Raw genomic sequence first — 20,581 nt, forward strand, 5'->3', positions numbered from 1 at the left:
ACTCAAACACGTCTATATTGAATATCATGAGCATATTATATTTTTTTGCTTAACAAAACTTCCTATTAAAAGAGATTTTTTTTTTCCTAATGTGAAAATATTTCCTTTTAGAAATCATCATCTTTTAGAAGGTATCTATTATTAAAAATTCTTTGGCCATTTTATTGAATCCGAAACTGTGTAATAAAGAAAGTAAAGACCCTGACATAGAACTGAGTGGGAAATTAATGTGTTTATTGAGTTCCTCCAGTACAACTTACATTGTTAGCTGCTCTGGGAGTTAGGTTTATAAGAAATTAGTCATTCTTTCAGGTCTTTCAAAGGAGTAAGAGAATGGAACTACAACTATAAAATCAGTGATTGCTTCATTGTATATCTACTGTACCTTCAGTAGAGAAACCAAGGTAGAAACTCATTTGGGATAAAATAGTTAGGAAAACATTATGGAAGACTGAGCTTCATGGTTAATAACAGAAGGATACTAATAAATGATAAATATTAATCATTTGTACCATTTATTCATACAAATGGCAAAAAGCCTTTAGAAATATACTAAAATATTTTTTTTTCAGGAAAGTTTTATGACTTTTTAGGCCACTTAAAAACATGTGAAACAACTTCAAAATTATATTCATGTTTTTGAACCTCCATTTACAAGATATTGAGTGAAAGTTTTCAATCTTTGCTTTTTTATTTTGTTTTAGGTTTTTGCCATAGAACACACACATGAACATGCTGGAGAGAGACAGAAAGAGGGAAAGTGAGAAATCACCCCCTGGGGGCATGACCACACCACAGTGTCTTCTACTCCATTACTGTCCTGATATTTTGGGCATGCACAAACATGTACATGGCATGATTTTCAAGCCTGCCGGTCCAGGACTTGAACCACAGTTGACTATGAAGGAGTCCAGCACCTTAATGACCATGCCACCTGCCAGCCCCAACAATCTTCACTTTTTAATGAGGAGGCTGGATATATTGTTTGGAAGAGATATTAAGGATTTTACTTATGACCAAAGGGAAATTAATGAACCTAAGTGGGAAAAGTGTGAACCTGTAAAATACCTTGCACAAGAACAAGACTGATGGGAGAAGAGATCTCAAAGTTGAGAATGTGTTTAAGGTGCTCCCATATGACACAGCGAACCCACTACTAGGCATATACATAAAGGAAAGAAAGTTAGTATATTGTAAAGATATCTGTACCCCAATATTTATTGTGGCACTATTCACAACAATCAAGGTCTAGAATTAACCTGTGTCCTTCAACAGATGAATGGGATAAAGAAAATGTGGTATACATATGCAATGGAATACTATTCACTAATTAAAAATGAACTCTCATTGCGACCTGCAGATGGCATAATGGTTACGTTGCTGGACTCCCACATAGCGATTAAACTCATGCCAGGCACGTATCATGCATGCCCAAAATCCAGAGAGAGGAATGGTAGAGAAGGGATTGTGGCATGGCCATCTCCCCTGGTGGGCAATTTTTCACTTTCTGTCTCTCTGGCAAGTATATGTGCCCTGTAGCAGAAAAAAAAAATGAAATCTCTTCATTTGAGGTAACATGGGTGCGCCTGGAGGATATTATATTAAGTGAAATAAGCCAGACATGGAAAAAGAAATATCATATGTTCTCATTCATATGTGGAAAACAACAAAACAAGACATGAACTCACAGAAGTAGAGAATAAAAGAAAAACCAGTAAGACTGATAAGGGTAGGGAATTTGAGGGGATAGAGATTCCGATGAATAGAAACAAAATTACAGGTAGATAAGAGGAACAATTCTAGTGTTATAAAATATAGCAGGGGAATTTATAGTTACCAACAATTTACTGCATATCTCAGAGTGGTCAAAAGAGGACTTTTTTTTTTTTTAATGTTTTTGTCATAGGGGGGCGAGTCCTTGCCAGAAAGAGAGAGAGAGAGAGACAGTGGGAGGAAAGTGAGAAATCACCCCCCAGTGAGGATGGCTACACCACAATGCCCTCTCCTCTATTTTCATCTTGGGATTTTGAGCACATGTGAATGCATGCACATGTGTCCGGTGTGATTTTCAAGCTGCCAGATCAGGAACTTGAACTGCGGTCAGTCATATGGGAGTCCACTGCCTTAACCACAGCCAGTAGGTGGTGTGGAGGTTAAGGCATAGGATCCCACATGGTCAACTGCATGGTTCACATGGCCAACTGGATCTGGTCCCTTGAAAATCACTTCATACATGTGTATATGGACCCAAAAATCCCAAGAAGAGACAGAAGGAGAAGGGAGTGTGGTGTGACTATACCCCCGGGCCCGGGGAGTGATTTCCGTCTTTCCCTGTCTTTCTGTCTCTTTCTAACTTACAGCAAAAACTAAAAAATATATTAATTTAAAAATTGCATTTCTATACAAAATACAGAAACTCATTTTTCATTGCTGAAAGTCTATAAAACTAATATTCTAGAAATATTTTTCTCATGGAAATAAAATATAAAGTAAAAATTATTATAAAGAAAAGCCATACAGGGATCAGCAGATGGTGTAATGGTTAGGTTGCTGGACTCTCACGTAGTTGACAGTGGTTTGAGGCCCAGACTTGGTGGCTTAAAACTCACACTGGACATGTGTGTGTGCATGTCCAAGATCCTAAAGGAGACTGGAAGAGAAGGGATTACAGTGTGGCAATCTCCCCTGGGGAGGTGACTTCTCATTTTCTGTCTCTGTCTCTCTCTGTCTCTCTGGTGGGTGAGCACATACTCCCTAGAGCAAAAATCTCTCTAAAAACAACAAAAGTCATACTTTTAAAAACAATTGGTAAGGGGGGGCTAGCAGATGGCATAATGGTTATGTCGCTGGACTCCCACGTGGCTAACTGCTGTTTGAGTCCTGGACCCAGAGCATTGAAGCCTTGAAACTCATGGTGTGTGTGTGTGTGTGTGTGTGTGTGTGTGTGTGCTCAGAATCCCAAGAGGAGAATGAAGGAGAAGGGATCTCGGCACAGCCATCTTCCTTAGTGGGAGGAATATTTCTTGCTTTCTGTCTCTCTGATGTAATATAAGAAATACATACCTTGGGAACCAGCAGTTAGTGTAATGGCTATGTCACTGGACTCCCACGTAGTCGACCGCGGTTCGCGTCCTGGACCCAATGGCTTAAAACTCACGCCGGGCGCATGTGCGTGTGTGCCCAAGATCCCGAGAGGAGGATGGAGGAGAAGGGATTGTGGCATGGCCATCCCCCCTGGGGGGGGATTTCTCGCTTTCTGTCTGTCTCTGTCTGTCTGGCGAGCGCACGCACCCTATAGCAAAAAAAAAAAAAAAAAAAAACTCCCCAAAAAAAAAATACATATCTTTACTTTTAATATTTTTGGAAACCATGATTCTTGTCACAACCTCCAAAATATGTCAAAGTCAAGGATTTCTATTTCATGAAAAGTATGCGAAAGCGAGTTTCAGAATATTTATGTTGGTTGGGTGCAGTGCAAGCTGTATCTTCCGCCACAGATGTTCCATTAAAATGTCCCAGTAGAAGGACCTTTTATTTTCCATTTGTCTACTCATATATATCCTATAAGGGGATTCAATGAGCACATTCCACAAAATTACAAAAATATTACTTATCTCTATATCTATATTAAGACCTTAGAAGTTGTAGAGGCTTCAGCCTCTCTTTATTTTTCCAGTAAAGATTTTTTTTTTTTTCTTTTTCCTTCTTAAATGAAGTGTTATGGGATCAAAATGAAAAGGCTCCCATGAACTTCATCTAGAGATATTAACCAGCTGAAATAGCTATCTGACCGTTTTGGAAATATGTAGATAATGAAGATGTCACTTAAGATGTACATGCATTTGGGATATGCATAGGAAAGTAATATATAGCAATGATATCTTTGATCATGGAAGGGACTCAGAAATACAGGAACCGTGTCGAGGGTGGTTATCATCAGCCCATTTTCTATTCCCCGTGCACAAATCATTTCATGCATTCTACAACCCAAGTCCTGATGTTGGGCTTCAAAAGCAATTTCAGCAGCAAAATAAGGTGCTTTTCTTCAATTTTCAAGCCATTTGTACGAGGTTAGTGTTGTTTACCCACCTGGTACACTGATATTTACATACCCCTTTAAAGAAAATTGGTAGGTATGATTTATGGAGTACTGTAAGAGCACAATTTTCCATGTAGTGCACCTAATCTGAAAGGGCGCTTGCAAAGGTCACTCTGGCCATACAAATACCAAGTCTTCTCTTTGGAATAAGTTAGGATATTCATTTTTCTTGGAAAATGTCAGCAGTACCCTACTCCAGGGGTTAGTTTATGCAGATAAATGCGTAAGCCTTTAATCTTAGAGCAAAAATACTCTACACAAATGTAAAAGCAGTCCATCTATCACTGTTAAGACTTGTAATTTGTTTTTATTTAAATCTCAAGCCAGGGCAGGGTGGGCAACAGGACTGTTAACGTGGTATCTCACACAGAAGCCGAGATCAAGATGCGTAAACACGCTTGGACTCTCAACCCGGGTGGCTGGCATGCCATGTGGCTCGCACCGCCACGACTACTCTTAGGGCTGCTTCTGCACCTGTTCCTTTGGCAGCTAGAGGCTTCCCGTCCATCCCAATGCAGGGGAAATCACCCAGGAAGTTGCCTTGCACAGCCAGCATCCTCTGAGCCTGTGAAAAAGTATTAGTCAAAATTCACCTAAATAAAATGTCACTCTTCTCATTTTTCCTTTTCATCTTTTAAAACTTTTTTTTTGGTAAGAATTATTTAACTTTATTTATTTATTTATTTTAATTTGACCAGGGAGGGATAGAGTGAAAGAGAGGGGGGAAAAAATATATATATAGAGAGAGAGAGGGAGGGAAAGTGAGAAAGCAAGCCACCAGGTCTGGGACTCCAACCATGGTCAGCCATATGGGAGTCCAGTGCCCTTAACTGCCACACCACCTGCCAGCCCTTCTTTTCATTTTTTTTTATGGATGCGTAATAATTATACATACTTATGGGTACAGGGGGATGTTTTGGGTACATGTATACAACACGTGATGATCAAATCAGAGTAACTAGAATATCCACCACTTTTAACGTTTATCATTACTTTGAGTTGGGAATGTTCAAAATCCCCTCTTGGGTGTTTTTAAATACATGGTGAAGAATTAATTAAGTATAGTCACTCTGCTATGCCACAGAACATTGGAACTTGTTCCTCTAATTAATTTTGTATCCACTGACCAACCTCTCCCTAACCCACCTTCCTCTACCCTTCCAGCCTGTAGTAACCGTTACCCTACTCTCTACTTCCATAAGATCAGCTCCCACATATGAATGAGAATATGTGGTATTTATCTTTCTGTGCTTCACTTAACATAATGTCCTCTAGGCTCATGTTGCCTCGGATGACAGAATTCTGTTTAGTGGGTAAATAGTGTTCCATATTCCATTGTATATGTCATGTTTTGTTTTCTTTTTAGGTTTTTGCCATATGGTGTGCGCTCACTGGAGAGAGAGAGAGAGAGACAGAGACAGAGAGCGGGAAAATGAGAAATCACCCCCCCCTCCCATGGGGGATGACCATACTACAATCCCTTCTCCATTCTCTTCTCAGGATTTTGGGCATGCATACATACATGCCTGGCATGATTTTCCAGCCACTGAGTCCTAGGATTTGAACCACAGTTGGCCATGTGGGAGTCCAACACCTTAACCACTACACCACCTCCTGGCCCCTATGTCATGTTTTCTTTATCCATTCATCTGTTGATGAACACTTAGGTTGATTTTGTATCTTGGCTATAGCAATAGTCTTGAAATGAACATGGAAGTACAGATACCTGTTTGACGTACTGGTTTTCTTATTTTGTTACACACAGTCATTTGTTAGTTAATGACAGGGACATGTGCTGAGAAATGCAGTGTTAGGTGGCCGCCTTGTGGTGCCAACGTTACAGGACGAGCACAGACCTAGATGGGGTAGCCTGCCACACACCTAGGCTATATGGGAGAGCCTATTACAGTCTTACGGGAGCACTGTCCTGTATGCAGTCTGTCACTGATCAAATCATCACCACGAGGGAAATGTGGTATTGCTGGATCATATGGTAGTTAACTTTTCATCCGGGTCCGGGACTCGAACTGCAGTCGACTACATGGGAGTCCGGTGACATAGCCATTATGCCAACTGCTGGTCCCTGATTTTGCCATGAGCCTATTACAGTCTTACGGGAGCACTGTCCTGTATGCAGTCTGTCACTGATCAAATCATCACCACGAGGGAAATGTGGTATTGCTGGATCATATGGTAGTTAACTTTTCATCCGGGTCCGGGACTCGAACTGCAGTCGACTACATGGGAGTCCGGTGACATAGCCATTACGCCAACTGCTGGTCCCTGATTTTGCCATCTCAATATTATCAGAGCAAAAGGAAATCATAACCATGCAGGCACTAGATTCCCTTTTGAAAATACAGGTATTAGTGTGGAAATGCAATGCACTATCATCCTATTTTATGCTTTTCAGGAGAAAATGCAACAATATACCACCTGGGATGAATCCAAGCATCATATCTAATGTATATTTTTTCCTCTTGATTTTACTCATGCTAGACATCAGTGATATTGAATTCATTTTAAAATATCAGTATTTTTTTTAAAAAGACCACCACTGAGTTTAGTAACATAGGAGAGAAACTTGTAAGGTGTTAATAGCAAAGCTTTTCTAGTCTCTGGGTGATACAGTGAAGCACAAATTGTCCAGCTTTTCTTGTCAAATGAGAAACTTGTAAGGTGTTAATAGCAAAGCTTGTCTAGTCTCTGGGTGATGCAGTGAAGCACAAATTGTCCAGCTTTTCTGGTCAAACATTTCAGTGAAGACCCTCTCCCTGTAGTAAAGGCACTCATTTTAGTAAGGTTAGTCTCCCTGAAGCTATGACACACATTACACTTTTTTCTTTTAAATAATTATTTATTTTTATTTATTCATTCAAGGAATGCTTTATCTGGCCCACTCCCATGTCCTAACCACCTCATCTCCTACCCATCTTCCCCTGGCTCACTCTGTTTCAGTCACCTCATCTCTTCAGAGTTCTCCAGTTGTGCCTCCAGGACTGTGGACTGGCCATTCCTTCTGCCTTCAATCTCCTTTCCCTGCATGGAGATAGAGAGCGGTCCCACATATCTTTCAGGTCTTTTCTTTTTGAGAACTTTTTGCTCTAGGGCACATGCACTTGCTGGAGAGACAGAGAGACAGAAAGTGAGAAATCACCCCCCAGGGGCTATGGCCGTGCCATGATCCCTTCTCCTCTATTCTCCTTTTGGGATTTTTGGGCATGCATGCACACGTGTCTGGTGTGAGCTTTAAGATGCCTGGTCTAGGACTTGAACTGCGATTGAGTACGTGGGAGTCCAGTGATGTAACCACTACACCATTTGCTGGTCCCTCTCTTTCAGGTTTTTTTAAAAACATTTCCTTCTTGGCCCTTGGCTCTGGTTCTCTAGCCTTCAGGTCCGTTCTACTACATTGATCACCATTCTCTGTTTATTTTATTCCCACATAACTTATTGCCTTGTAACAGCATAGAAGGGTGTCTTCAGGACCAGCAGTTGGTGTAATGGAAATGTCACTGGACTCCCATGTAGTCGACCACGGTTTGAATCCCCAACCCGACATGTAGTCGACCACGGTTTGAATCCCCGACCCGATGGCTTAAACCCATGCCAGGTGCGTGTGCGTGTGTGCCCAAGATCCCAAGAGGAGAGTGGAGGAGAAGGGATTGTGGTGTGGCCATCCCCTCAGGGGGTGTTTTCTCTCTATCTCCCTGTCTCTCTCTGTCTTTCTGGTGAGTGCACATGCCCTATAGCAAAAACTTCTCAAAAAAGGAGGGGAGGGTGTTTCAAAAAGTTCATGGAGGCACCAGCAGATGACATAATGGTTACATTGCTGGACTCCCATGTAGTCGACCATGGTTTGAGTCCGTCACTTGGAGGCTTAAAATTCACCAGGCGCTTGTTTATGCATGCCCAGAATCCCAAGAGGAGACTGGAGAAAAGGGATTGTGGCATGGCCATCTCCCCTGGCGGGTGATTTCTCACTTTCTGTCTCTCTGTCTCTGGTGAGTGTAAGTGTCTTATAGCAAAAAGTCTCAAAAACAAACAAAAACTGCAATGAACATGCATATTATGAAAAAATTGTGCATGGATTTCCATTTTTCCCCCATGAAAAATACACTTCTATTTTAATCCCATTTCTTCATGAACTTTTTGAAGTCCCTTGGTATGTTTTCCTCATTTTCTTGCTGCCTATGTCTCCTCAGTAAAATATAAACCCTGAGAGCCGAGATGTTTGCCTCTTTTGATTACAACTCACCCTTAGCACCTAGACGAATGCTTAATAGAGGGTAGGTCTCAGAATATAAACATTTGGCCGTCGAGCTGACAAATGGCTTTAATTACTTCTGTGGTGCCACTCATCTTGTAACTGTATTCTTTTACTGACAGGGTTTCTTCCAGAAAGTATAGGCTTCAGCATCCCCTACCCCCCCTTGTCACTACGCATCAATATTCCTTTAATGAAACTATGAACTATGTGGGAGATTAGAAGCCAGAGGTAGCCTTTCATTCATCCAGGCTCCATTTGGTCACACCCATGACCAATTGGATGATGGTCTTGACCGTGAGTGAGAAAGCCCTTAAGAGGCGAGGACCTGTAGGGGAAAGAGGGGAAAATATGCATTTGAATTCCACCTTGACTGCGCACAAGTTGAGGTCTTATGTAAACAGTGGGTTTTGTGACCCTTGTCCTTTCTCATCTGTGAAATGGAGCTGTCTTAATAGCCTGTCACAGGCAGGCAGTGCAGATGACCTGAGATAATGTCAAGTCTTATTTGAACTCTATGACATGGGTGCTGGTCATGCTTCCCATGGAAATCACAATGGGCTACATGGTATCTTGCATGTCATACGTGATTTAAGAAAATGTACCCAGTACCAGCAGCAGGTGGTGTCTTAGCGGTACTGCAACTGGATTCACGTGGAAAGGGTCCCAGGTTTACGCCTTGGGACCTCCCTGAATATGGCAGGTACATCTAGGTGCCCTTGATCTGGGCTGGCTAAGACTGGGGGTGGATCATGGTGTGAAGATTCTATGGTGGATTACTATCTCACAGCCTCTTTTTCTTTCCCTCTCTCTTGCTGAAGAAATAAATAAGTACATCTTTAGAACATGTACCTGTTGGGACCAACAGATGGCGTAAATGTCACTGACTCCCATGTAGTCGACTGCAGTTCAAGTCTCAGACTTGATGGCTTGAACTCACAGCAGGCGCGTGTGCATGCATGCTCAAAAGCCTGAGAGGAGAATGGAGGAGAAGGGATTGCAGCATGGCCATCCCCCCTGGGGGGGGGGGAATTTCTCACTTTCTGTCTATCTCTGTCTCTCTGTGAGCACATGCACCCTAAGGCAAAAATATCTCTCTCTAAAAAACAAAACAAAACAAAACAACATGTACATGTTACCTTGGATGGTGCCTGCCATGTCATAGGCAGCCGATCCGTAACGACCATAATTACTGCATGCATTTAAACATCAGCTGGATCCCCAGCCTGATTCTAAGAAACATGGTCTTAATCTAGAGTCATCGGTATTTAGTTTAATTAAATTTTATCACATCTGCTGCAGTTTTAAACACTCAAACCCAGATAATAGACATGGAGAGGAGAGGATGCAATCGGCTCCTTCAGTTTTTGCTTGTTTGCTGTAGGGTGCATATGCTCACAGGAAAAAGGGAGACAGGAGAGGGGGAAAGAGGGAGAGAGAGAGAGGGAGATATCACCCTCTGGGTGTGTTGTGTGGGGAGATGGCCATGCCACAATCCCTTCTCCTCCAGTCTCCTCTTGGGATCTTGGGCATGCACGCACACGTACCTGGCATTAGTTTAAGCCCCCTGGTCGGGGACTTGAACCGAGGTCAACTACATGAGAGTCCAGCAACATAGCCATTACGCTAACTGCTGGTCCCATTCTGGGTATGCATGCACATGTGCCCAACATGGTTTCCAAGCTGCTGGGTCTAAGACTCAAACTGTGTGGGCCACCATGTGGGATTCAGCAGCCTTAACTACCACACCACAGACTGACCCAGTTTCTGTTGTCGTTAAATTTTGCTAAAGAGTGCTCGCTGGAGAGAGATAGGAGAGAGAAAGAAAGGGAGAGAGTGACAGTGAAAAATAACTGTCACTCCCCCCAGGGTGGGGAAAATGGGTACACTACAATGCCTTCTCCTCTATTTCTCTTGTTTTCCTTTTGGGATTTTTGGGGACACATGCACACGTGCCCAATGTGATTTTCAAGCTACTGAGTCTGGGACTAGAATTGTACTGTCACCCATGTGGGATCCAGTGCCTCAAACCCCCTGCCAGAGGCTGTCCCAGTGAAATACATTTTACATCTTTTTTTTTTCAAAGAGAGATTTTTGCTATAGGGCACACATACTTACTGGAGAGACAGAGAAACAGAAAGTGAGAAATCCCCCGCCAGGGGAGATGGCCATGCCACAATCCCTTCTCCATTCTCTTCTTGGATTTTTGGCATGGACACACACAAGCCCAGTGTGAGTTTCAAGTCTCCGGACTCGAACCACAGTTGGCCATCTGAGAGTTACACAAGCCCAGTGTGAGTTTTAAGCCTCCGGACTCGAACCACGGTTGGCCATCTGAGAGTCTGCTGGCATAACCATTATGCCATCTGCTGGTCCCATTTTATGTCTTCTGTGAACAAAGTCCATTAGGGACTCAAAGCTTGTCCATCTCACTGATGACCTTAAGCATGGTTCTGTGTCCCATGTCAAGACAGAATTTGGTCTCAGAACTTAGTGCTCTTCCAGAGCTATTTAAAGTAGGTGTCCTTCCCTCAGGACTGTTCATACTCCCCTATAAGCATGCTTTTCTATAGATGCCAAGGCCTAACTAGACTTTGGGAAAGTTGGTTGCCTTACCTAGTTGGGGAAATGAAATTCTCTTACTAAATCCAAGCTGGCATTTCTCCTCCCTCTTTTCTTTAAAGCTCCTCAATTCATAATTCTTTAAAAACAGAGGAGCACACTGTTTTTATTTATGCAGTGAGTATGTGCAGGGTTGAGAGACAGCTCTGGTGAGAGCACTTGGGAACTTCAATATACTATGAGTCCCACTTCCGGTGCCCTTGATGGTGCAGCGCTCTTTCTCTTCCCCGTTGATGGGAAACTCCTGGGGACACAGATGCTGGGCCAAGGTCCAGGATCTACTCCTCAGTAAAGGCCCTTGATCGGGCAGCAGAGCAGCATCTGAGGACTCACAAAGTTTGCCTCCCTCTGTTTTGAGCCTTGTGGCAGCAAAGAAATACCAGACGTGCTTTCCCAGCTTCCTCCTGGAAAGGGCCCTTGCAGCCGGAGGACTGGCATTTTCCTGCATTTCTGGTTTAATTAATGTCTAAGAGATGAACTTTGCTTCCCACTGACAGCAGCATAAATTAGATGGAATTAAATCCAGTGTTCCTTTTGATTTCTGCTTTTTTTTTTTTTTTTTTTTTGCTTGCTGGTCATTTTTTTCTCCCTCAGATAGTACAAACATGTAATAGAATTGTAGACATGAAACACATAAAAATCTGGTTTTTGTTTTTGTTCTTGTTTTTTATGCTAGAGGATGTGTGTGAGAAAGAGATTGAGAGAGAGCAGGGCTTGGTCACATCGCAACCCTCTTCCTTCTGGTTTTCTATCCTGTCAAGATCCTAGGCACACATGGAACACACCTGGTATGAAACCAGTTAGGATAGGATTTGAACCCCATCTCGCCATATGAGATCCAGCTTTGTCTGCATAGCGCCCCACTGCTGTGCTACAGGCCAGCCCCAAGGCTGTCATTGGATACCAGCATTCTGAAATCCCACAGGCCTCTGTGTTCCTGGACATTCCTATCACTGTCTGGGTTGGGGGCTGCAAAGCGAAGTAGAAACCCTGGGAATCCGAGAGGTGGTGTTCTTTGATGTTTCTCTGGGCAAGTTTGAGCTGCAATGATACCGTCTCGGTTAAGACTGCCAGCACTGGACTATGCAAAGGACCAGGCACATGGGGGTAAGTGTAGTCTCCCATGTATTGCAGAGGGCCCCTTCTCAGCTCACTCTCCTGTCATTACAGAATTGAGTACTGTGTGGACTCTGTAGACCTTCAGAGGTCTTCATGCTGCCATCACCCCACGAGGAAGATACTTCTTACAGCTCAGTTAAAAAAAAAATACACCCAACAAATGAGGGATGCTTATCTCAAGGCCACGTGTGGGTTCTGAGTTTCTGATGGAGAGGCCCTGTGTTGCACTGGTTAAAGAGAACACTTGACTTAGACTCACCCGCGTATTAGCTCTGTGATTTTAGGCGAGTTATTGAACATCAGGGGTCTCATTTTCCTCATCTGTGCGAAGGGGCTGATGATTGTCTACTCTGTAGGCTCCAGGTGAAGACTGAGATTGGCCATATAAACAGCCATAGAGCTTAGCTGTTGAGTGACTACTTAATAATGAGAGGTGGTTGTTGATACTGTGGTGATGCTCAGAGATACGCCGGCCCTTTGTTAGACCCAATGCCAAGAACAAGGATGGACCTGGACCTGGTGGCTTGCTTTTTCACTTCCCTTCTCTCTCTCTTCACCCTCCAAGACCTCTTAAGAACTCATTAGAATCATAAAACTAAGAAAATATGACATAAAAATAGTAAGCAAGAACCAGCTGATGGCTTGGTTATTAAGGCACTGTATTCCAGCATGGCTGACCACAGTTCAATCCTCGATCCAGTGACCTGAAAATCATGCCGGGTGCATGGGTATGTGCAGCCCCCAAATCTAGATATGAGAATGAAGAAGGGATTATGGCATGACCATCCCCCTTGAGGGATGATTTCTCACTTTCCCTCTGTCACTCTCTGGCACTTGCACGCACCCCATGGCAAAAACAAAAACTAAAAAAAAAGGAATCAAACTGACTTTAGTTGAGGCAGTAAGACTGGCTGTGAACATCCCAAAAGGCTTCTTGTGAACCTCACAAGTGCCAGTCAGGGAGTTCCTGCTGCTCAGTGTACCAAAGCGCTCTGAAGTTGTTTGCACAGAGCTGTGACACTCAGATCCCAGAAGCAATGGTCCCACTGGGAGTATCGAGTCTGGTCCTGGGGGCAACTCTAGGCTTTTTAAAAGGACTATTGACCAAGTAGGGAGGGACCTGGGAAAGTTGACTGAGAGGGTAAGGGGGCACACGGGAGCTACATCTCATGAGAAATGAAGGACTAAATGACATGGTGGATTCCCTGCGGCCTAGAAGGGTAAGTGGTGAGTGTTTGCTGTCAGAAAAAGGGACACACATTTGTTTTGTGTCCCTTTAGAATAGCCTAGCAACAATTGGGAGAGGGTCCAAAGAGAAAGTTGTGAGCCCAGATTTAGAATTAATTTCAAAATCAGTGGGTCTGCCTCTTAGTGAAGTCTCTTTTTTGAAGAGTATTAGAAGTCTATTCAGTGGAAGGACTGTTTCTCTGGGAGGTCCCTGAAGGGCAACCTCATGATTGGGGATGGTTAGACTGGCTGGTTTTCAAGGTCCCTTCCAAAACAAAATTCTGAGAACAATTTTTCTTTTTTGCCTATTTTTGCAGGGAGAGCTTGCTTACATGAGGTTTGTGCACTAAACTTTCCTCTTTTTTTCTATAGTATCTAGATTTCTTCAATGAGTCTGAAATAGAAATTTATGTGCTACGCCTATCAAAGAAGCAGTTTTTCCACTAGGGGATGTTCTTTAGAGAATTGGAAGCATTAAAAATGCATATTCCAACCCCCCTCCGTTTAAGGAAAAAAAAATCCCTTATGTTCTTCAAAAGCAAAATAGGGGAAAGGATTCATATGGAAATCCCAGTCTTTGAAAGTGAAGTGTGACAGCCACTTCACATTGTTACCACACAGCCACCCAAAGTAGTGCAAACTGGATGCGCTTCCAAACAGGCGGTTAGTTTGCCATCGAAGCATGACCAACGCCTCAGCTAAAACAAGCAAACAAGCGGCTGAACATGTTAACATAATTTTCTATCATTTCTATTTGATGTGGATTGGGTGGAAAGTCTGGGATGCGAGCCATGATGTAGATTTTTCAAAATTGATTAGCGTTTTTTTGGACATTGGCAGCCATTTCTGTGGCATTTCAACGTGAGTTAAAATTGATTAGTGCATTTGGAAAAATGTGTACCAAATTGCTGTGCAAATTGAGGCAGCTCCAAACATACGATAATGACAGGATGAAGGCATAGAGTAGAATATGAGCTATCCATGCCACTCAAGCCATTCTGGTGAGATGAGATCTCAGGGAAGAGGGTGTGAATGGTTCTATGTAGTTTTAGATGAGCTGTTGGTGCTTGTCGAACACTTAGACTCTACTTGTGACAATGTGTAAAATGGGTTGAATGCTTGTAGGAGAAAGGTTGTGTGGTTCTTTGTCATAACACTAATCATGGGTAAACTCATTTCAGTTGTTAAGATGAAGTTAGCATGTAGATGAGATCTCAGGGAAGAGGGTGTGAATGGTTCTATGTAGTTTTAGATGAGCTGTTGGTGCTTGTCGAACACTTAGACTCTACTTGTGACAATGTGTAAAATGGGTTGAATGCTTGTAGGAGAAAGGTTGTGTGGTTCTTTGTCATAACACTAATCATGGGTAAACTCATTTCAGTTGTTAAGATGAAGTTAGCATGTAATCTTTGCACTAATCATGGGTAAACTCATTTCAGTTGTTAATGTGAAGTTAGCATGTTATTATGCAGAAATTCCATTGTAAACAGGTTGGATGCCCAACTCTTTTTTAAAATTTTGGTGGTTTTAACAATTGTCATACTAGGGGCTGGCAGGTGGCATGATGGTTAGAGCACTGGACTCTGACATGGCTGACTGTGGTTCAAGTCCTGGACCTGGTGGCTTGCTTTTTCTCTTCCCTTCTCTCTCTCTTTCTCTCTCTCTCTCTGTATCTCTCTGGCCAATTTAAATATTGATGATGATGATGATGAGTAAATTAGATAATTCTTTAAAAAGAGAATAATAAAAAAGAAATGGTCATGCCAGATATTGAGTCAATGCCAAAAGACTCTAAATGGAAGTGATAAATTGGTTGCAGTTTTGCAATTCTTGATTCCCTTCTGTGTGCCACATACAATCACAATTCTTAGAGCCACTGTGTCCCTTTTTTGTTACCAAACATAGGCGGAAAGTTAAGAAATGAGTCATAGCAGGGCACATCTCAGAAGAATGAGAAACTTCAAAGGTCAGCTTTTCTTGCTTGTCAATAGTTGACATTTAAGCATTTATTTCAGACGTTGCTGATAATGTTTTTTGAGATAGTCAAGAAGAATTGCTGTGTTGGTATGCAATTATGTTCCTAATGAAATGCAAAAATGCAAATATGGTGGTACGTGCCAGTTCTTTGGAGTGTCTTTTGTCAGAATTGCAGGCACCATGAGACTTTGATAGATACCATGTCACTATGCAGAGTTGGAGAGCTGATAGCTTTTAAGAAAGCATCTAAAACATCATATCTCCAGATGCTAATTAGCAGGAACCTTTAGCAATGATAAATGTAGAGGTCATTTTTTTTTTCTTGGTAAATTCTGACATCTTCATTGAACCAATTGTATCAATAGGATTTGTCAGTAGATGCAGCAAACATCTTCATCCTTTTTAAATTTAATGTGCCATATTAAATGCATTATATATTCATAAGGGAAGCTACTAGAAGGCTACCTTGCATGATTGATTTTTTAAAAAAAGTTTGTTAAAAATGTAAATCAGAATATAACTCATTAATGGACTCCATCAGGCACTTTCAAAGATGAAAAAATGTACAGAAAAAATATTATATGCTTTGACAAGAAAATAACAAAAAATCCTATGTAGATGATGGGTTGAAAATTATTGCATGTTGCAGGCTATTATACTTGTTAATCTGATATGATTTTCAAGAATCACAAGGTAATTATAGCCACGGAAATGGCATGATAAAAAGGGCATGAAGCAAATCCTTATTTTCAGAGCTGCTTTCTCCACAAGCAAAGTATTTATGCTGAATTCCCACAATGGCTGTGGGAAATGACAGCATGGAGCAATGAAGGATCTTGGTCATTAGAGAGAAATGCGCACTAAGACATGTTTCAACAAACATCCCATGACTGTCTACACAGTGCCATGCTCTGGCTAGATAAGGATGAATGTGACACAGCCACTCCAGCCGAGAGCCCTGTGGTCTATCAGGGGAGTCAGATATGAAATGAACTCTTACTCTACAAAATGACTAAGGCCATAGAGAGCTATGTGCAAGGGACACTGAAGTGCTGAGGAAGGGGTCCTACATCCTTGGTGGCCTGGCACCCCTAATGAGGGTCTCTGACCTTAGCCTGTATATGCTTTGTCAATTCCCTTCTTCCTGTCTCACACGTTGACTCCAGAGAAAGGGAATAGTCTACTTTCTGCCTGTATTGTAGTGAGACAACCAGGAAGTCCTGCAAGGGTGTTATTCTTTCCCCTTTGCCTTGAGGTTCAGTATGAAGAAGAAGCTAGGCTGCAGTCAGATTCCAATTTGCCATAGGGGTGAGAAATTCCACAGTATCCACTAACCTCAGTCCCATTCTCCAATGAAAAGCCCCACATTTGAAAAGGAATATTAAAAGACATAGAACTCTCTCATCTCTGTACATCTTACTTTGTCCAGAATCTGGGAAGGAAGGGGTAAGAGAGATCCTGAACTTCTTGTATATATGATGAACCACCAAAGAGAAACCAACACAGGCCCTTACCTGATTTGGAGAAATGTACTCTCCCTATTGAGATGGGTTTCAAGGGATAGTTCTTCCTCTCGGCCCTGGGAAGGTATGTGGCATGCAATCCTGCAAAACACGTGAAGAGATACATGAGATGAAAAAGTCACATACTGGGAAAAACTGCCAGATGAGGAGTAGAGGCCTTCCTCTACTGGCAGTGACATTGGTGGTGGACAATAGTGGGTGAGAAGAGGTTAGTCAGAGTGCTCACCTGTGAGGGAGACTGGTGAAGTGGCCTCCTACTCTTTTCATGTCCACACGTCCAGGGTTCCTCACTATGACACCAACACCTTCATGGGCAAACTAGACCAACAGGGGGGTAACACCTTCTTTGAGAAACAACTTCCCTCACCAGTCTTTCACTATTTCCAGCACATGGAAGCCAGAACTGCACACCTTCATGGGCAAACTAGACCAACAGGGGGTAACACCTTCTTTGAGAAACAACTTCCCTCACCAGTCACTATTTCCAGCACATGGAAGTCAGAACTGCCTGCAAATTGTTCTAGGTTGATGTCTTCACTAGAATGACGGATCTTAAAAGGTCAAGGACTACATTGTACCATTAGCTGTAAGTCAAGTGCCAATCTACCACAGTGACCCCATTAGAAGGTAAACTGAGTCACAGATTTGAAAAATTTGTTTGAGCAAACAGTGAATCATCAATCAGGCAGCTCCAACCAGAAGTGGGTTGGGGATCTCTGCCCAGAAACACTAAGAAAGCTTTTATAGGGCAAATACAGTTATATTGTTGCCTTATTGGAAGTTACTAATTATATAAGTTGGTTGGTAGTTTATGATTGGTAACCTCAAGTCTTACTTTTCTTTAATATAGGCATTTCCAAGAAATAGCCCAAGTTACATTTTGCTTGTTTACAAATCATGCAAGGTTAAGGTCACTTACGAGATTTGACTGGCTAAGTCTGCTCAGGGATGTTTAGATCTGGTCTCCATTTTCATGTACTATAATAGCCCACACAGAGTAGATATTACAGAAATAGGGACTAAGTGAATAAAAAAAATTGTAAATATTTTTAATGTTTATACCTAGTATGGCTCAATAGCAAAAATGCAAAATGTGAGAAATTATGTTAAGAAGTAGAAGCGAAATCAGAAAAAAAAATCCAAATCTGAAATCATTTTTTTCTGCTTTACCAGGTTATCAATGGCTTTCACATGGCTTAAGCTAGCTAGTATTTGATCTGAAGGTATGAACTCTTTTCCAGGGAAGAATTTCATTCTGCCAAGCACAGATCAAGAAGTCACATCATATGCAGAGCAAATGAAGGAATTGGAATTATTTAACCAGGAACTGAAAGGATATTGAAGAGCATTATAGCTGTCTCTAGCTGTTTGAAGGAAGGCTATAGAGATGCCATATCAATGAGAAATTTTGTTTTCAATGCCCTCATCATAGCTCAGATTTAGACCAATGTGTACAAGCTTAAAAGGGATAGATTCAGTATAGGCAAGATAGTTCTAAGGGCTCCCCATTATAGCACATGCAGAACTTCAGAATGGATGATCCTTTGTTGACTTAGCATGTGGGGGATTCTGTTACTAGTTAGGTGGTTGGAATCACTGGCTGAATTGTAAGACCCTTTTCACTCCATAGGTGAAGACCAGATGATGCTAAGTTGCAACTGGGTATGCTGATAATTTCAGCTTTACTCTTATAAGAGTAATGTCTAGTAGGAACTATGAGAGGGTCAATAAAAGGTTCACGGTTTGAGTCCCGGACCTGACGGTTTGCTCTCTCACTTTCCTCCCTCTCTGGTCAAGGTAGAAAAAATAAAATAAAATAATGCTAAAAGTGCACAAAAATCCCCCAAACAAACCCATGATATTAGCTGGAGTGTCATTTATTCCAGGGCTGTAGTGTACCAGTGTGGCCAAGAATATTCAGTCAGCAAAATGTGGGGTGTAGTATAAACATGCCCCACATTGACTAAAGTTTAAAATAATTTTTTAAAAACCCTTATATATTCTGGTGTCTCATGATCAGGATCAAGATGGTAGGAAGGGCAACAATTGGTGTCTACAATGTGACTAACTATGAGTACAAGTGGGAAGAAGTAATCTTACGAGAGAGCAAAAGTTTGGGTCCTTTTTTTTTTTTCTTTTTAAGATGAACCAAGTTTTGCTGTTAATTATGACCTAGTTTTCACATTCTGGAGACACATATTTCTGACTGGATGTCAGGGATTCAATAGCAAGTAAATTGTATGCCTAGGTCGCTACTTCGATAGAAGACTTCTATTTCAGAAAGAAAATGATACCACAGACATTGCATTTCAGGGTGATAATTGCACTTCTCAGGTGGTTAAGCAAAAGAGGATCTACAAATAATAATTAAAAAGTTGTGCCCCAAGGGAATAGGGATGTCAGATATGAAACTCAAACATATGAAATGTTAGACTTTGGGCTTGACCTCATTCCACTGTATTCAGTATTATAAATTCTAACTACGTTTATGTTTCAATATGTGGAGGTGACAATTTGAGGGTACATCAGGGAGAGGAGAGTCAACATTTATGCTTGTGTCTGAAGCCACCTTCTTGATGACATAGTGTCTTCTTCCTCAACACTTTAAAAAGTGTCAGGCTATTAACACTCATAATTAATCAGCTCCACATTGTCCTCTGAACTTTTAGAGGCATGTGGTTGGACGAGAATTAGTCTTTACTGTCTTACCCCAGAACATGATTAGAGGAGGTTAGGTAAGTCCATGGTTCAAATTTGCCACCGCCTGGCTATATCTGACTCAAAGAGATGTTGAAATTAGTTTCTGTTGGGACCAGCAGTTAGTGTAATGGCTATGTCACTGGACTCCTATGTAGTTGACTGCAGTTCGAGTCCTGGACCTGGTGGCTTAAACTCAGGCCAGGCACATGTGCATGCATGGGCAAGATCCTGAGAGGAGAATGGAGGAGAAGGGATTGCAGCATGGCCATCCCCTGTAGGGGGTGATTTCTTGCTTTCTGTCTCTCTGTCCCTCTCTTTCTGGCGAGCGTATGCACCCTATAGCAAAAACCTCTAAAAAAAAAAAAATCTAAGGAAAAAAATTAGTTTCTCTTACTTAAAAATCAGAAAAATTTAAAGAAAAATCTGTATTTTTCTTTGTAGGGCACTGGTGGTGGTGGTGGTGGATGGGAATGAAAGGAGCTGACAATGCTGACCTCACTGCCCTGCCTGGCCATGAACTGTCTCTCCTGGACAGCCAACCGTGAGTACATCAGTCTATCAGTATCACCTGTGGGTGGACATTACTCATTTTATTGCTGCTACCAAACTCACCCCTGTGTGCATTTGAGGTTGTGTTTGATTTTAAATCTGAAGGAAGTCCTAACTGGCCATATTTTCCCCAGATCTAAATAAAGCCAAAGCTCACAAAATGAGGATAGTAGACCTCCAGGTCAACTCTCTTTGAAAAACTCTGCTAATGACCAGGGCAAAGATGATAAAGATGTGGTCCTCTTCTCAAAGAAGTCAGAGCCGCCTGAGGGTCACATATAGAGACAGAGGGTGATGAACTAACAGAGGCTGGAATGCAATAGAGCACGTGCAAAAGGCCTTGGGACCAAAGGGAGAGTGACTCCTTGTGCTGAAAGAGAGGGCAACCCCTGTGATAGGCCTTGGAGGCCAAACAGATGATTTCCTTATAGAAGGAGGAGACATGGCATTTCAGGGGGCCCGAGAGCACAGTGTGTTGGAAGGATTAATAAATAGCTC

General features: G+C 42.1%; 1 long non-coding RNA gene across 1 annotated transcript; it reads right to left on the reverse strand.

Annotated features, from left to right (window-relative positions):
- Positions 1-8,395: 8,395 nt before the first annotated feature.
- On the reverse strand, positions 8,396-17,142 carry LOC114006572 (uncharacterized). The gene is made up of 3 exons (XR_003548285.1): positions 17,061-17,142; positions 16,826-16,915; positions 8,396-8,694 (listed from the first exon to the last, which is right to left on the reverse strand). It is a non-coding gene; the product is annotated as an uncharacterized LOC114006572 (long non-coding RNA).
- Positions 17,143-20,581: the final 3,439 nt, after the last annotated feature.

The sequence above is a fragment of the Tupaia chinensis genome, unplaced genomic scaffold (genome assembly GCF_000334495.1).
Source record: "Tupaia chinensis unplaced genomic scaffold, TupChi_1.0 Scaffold000078_1, whole genome shotgun sequence".
Lineage (NCBI taxonomy): Eukaryota > Metazoa > Chordata > Mammalia > Scandentia > Tupaiidae > Tupaia > Tupaia belangeri.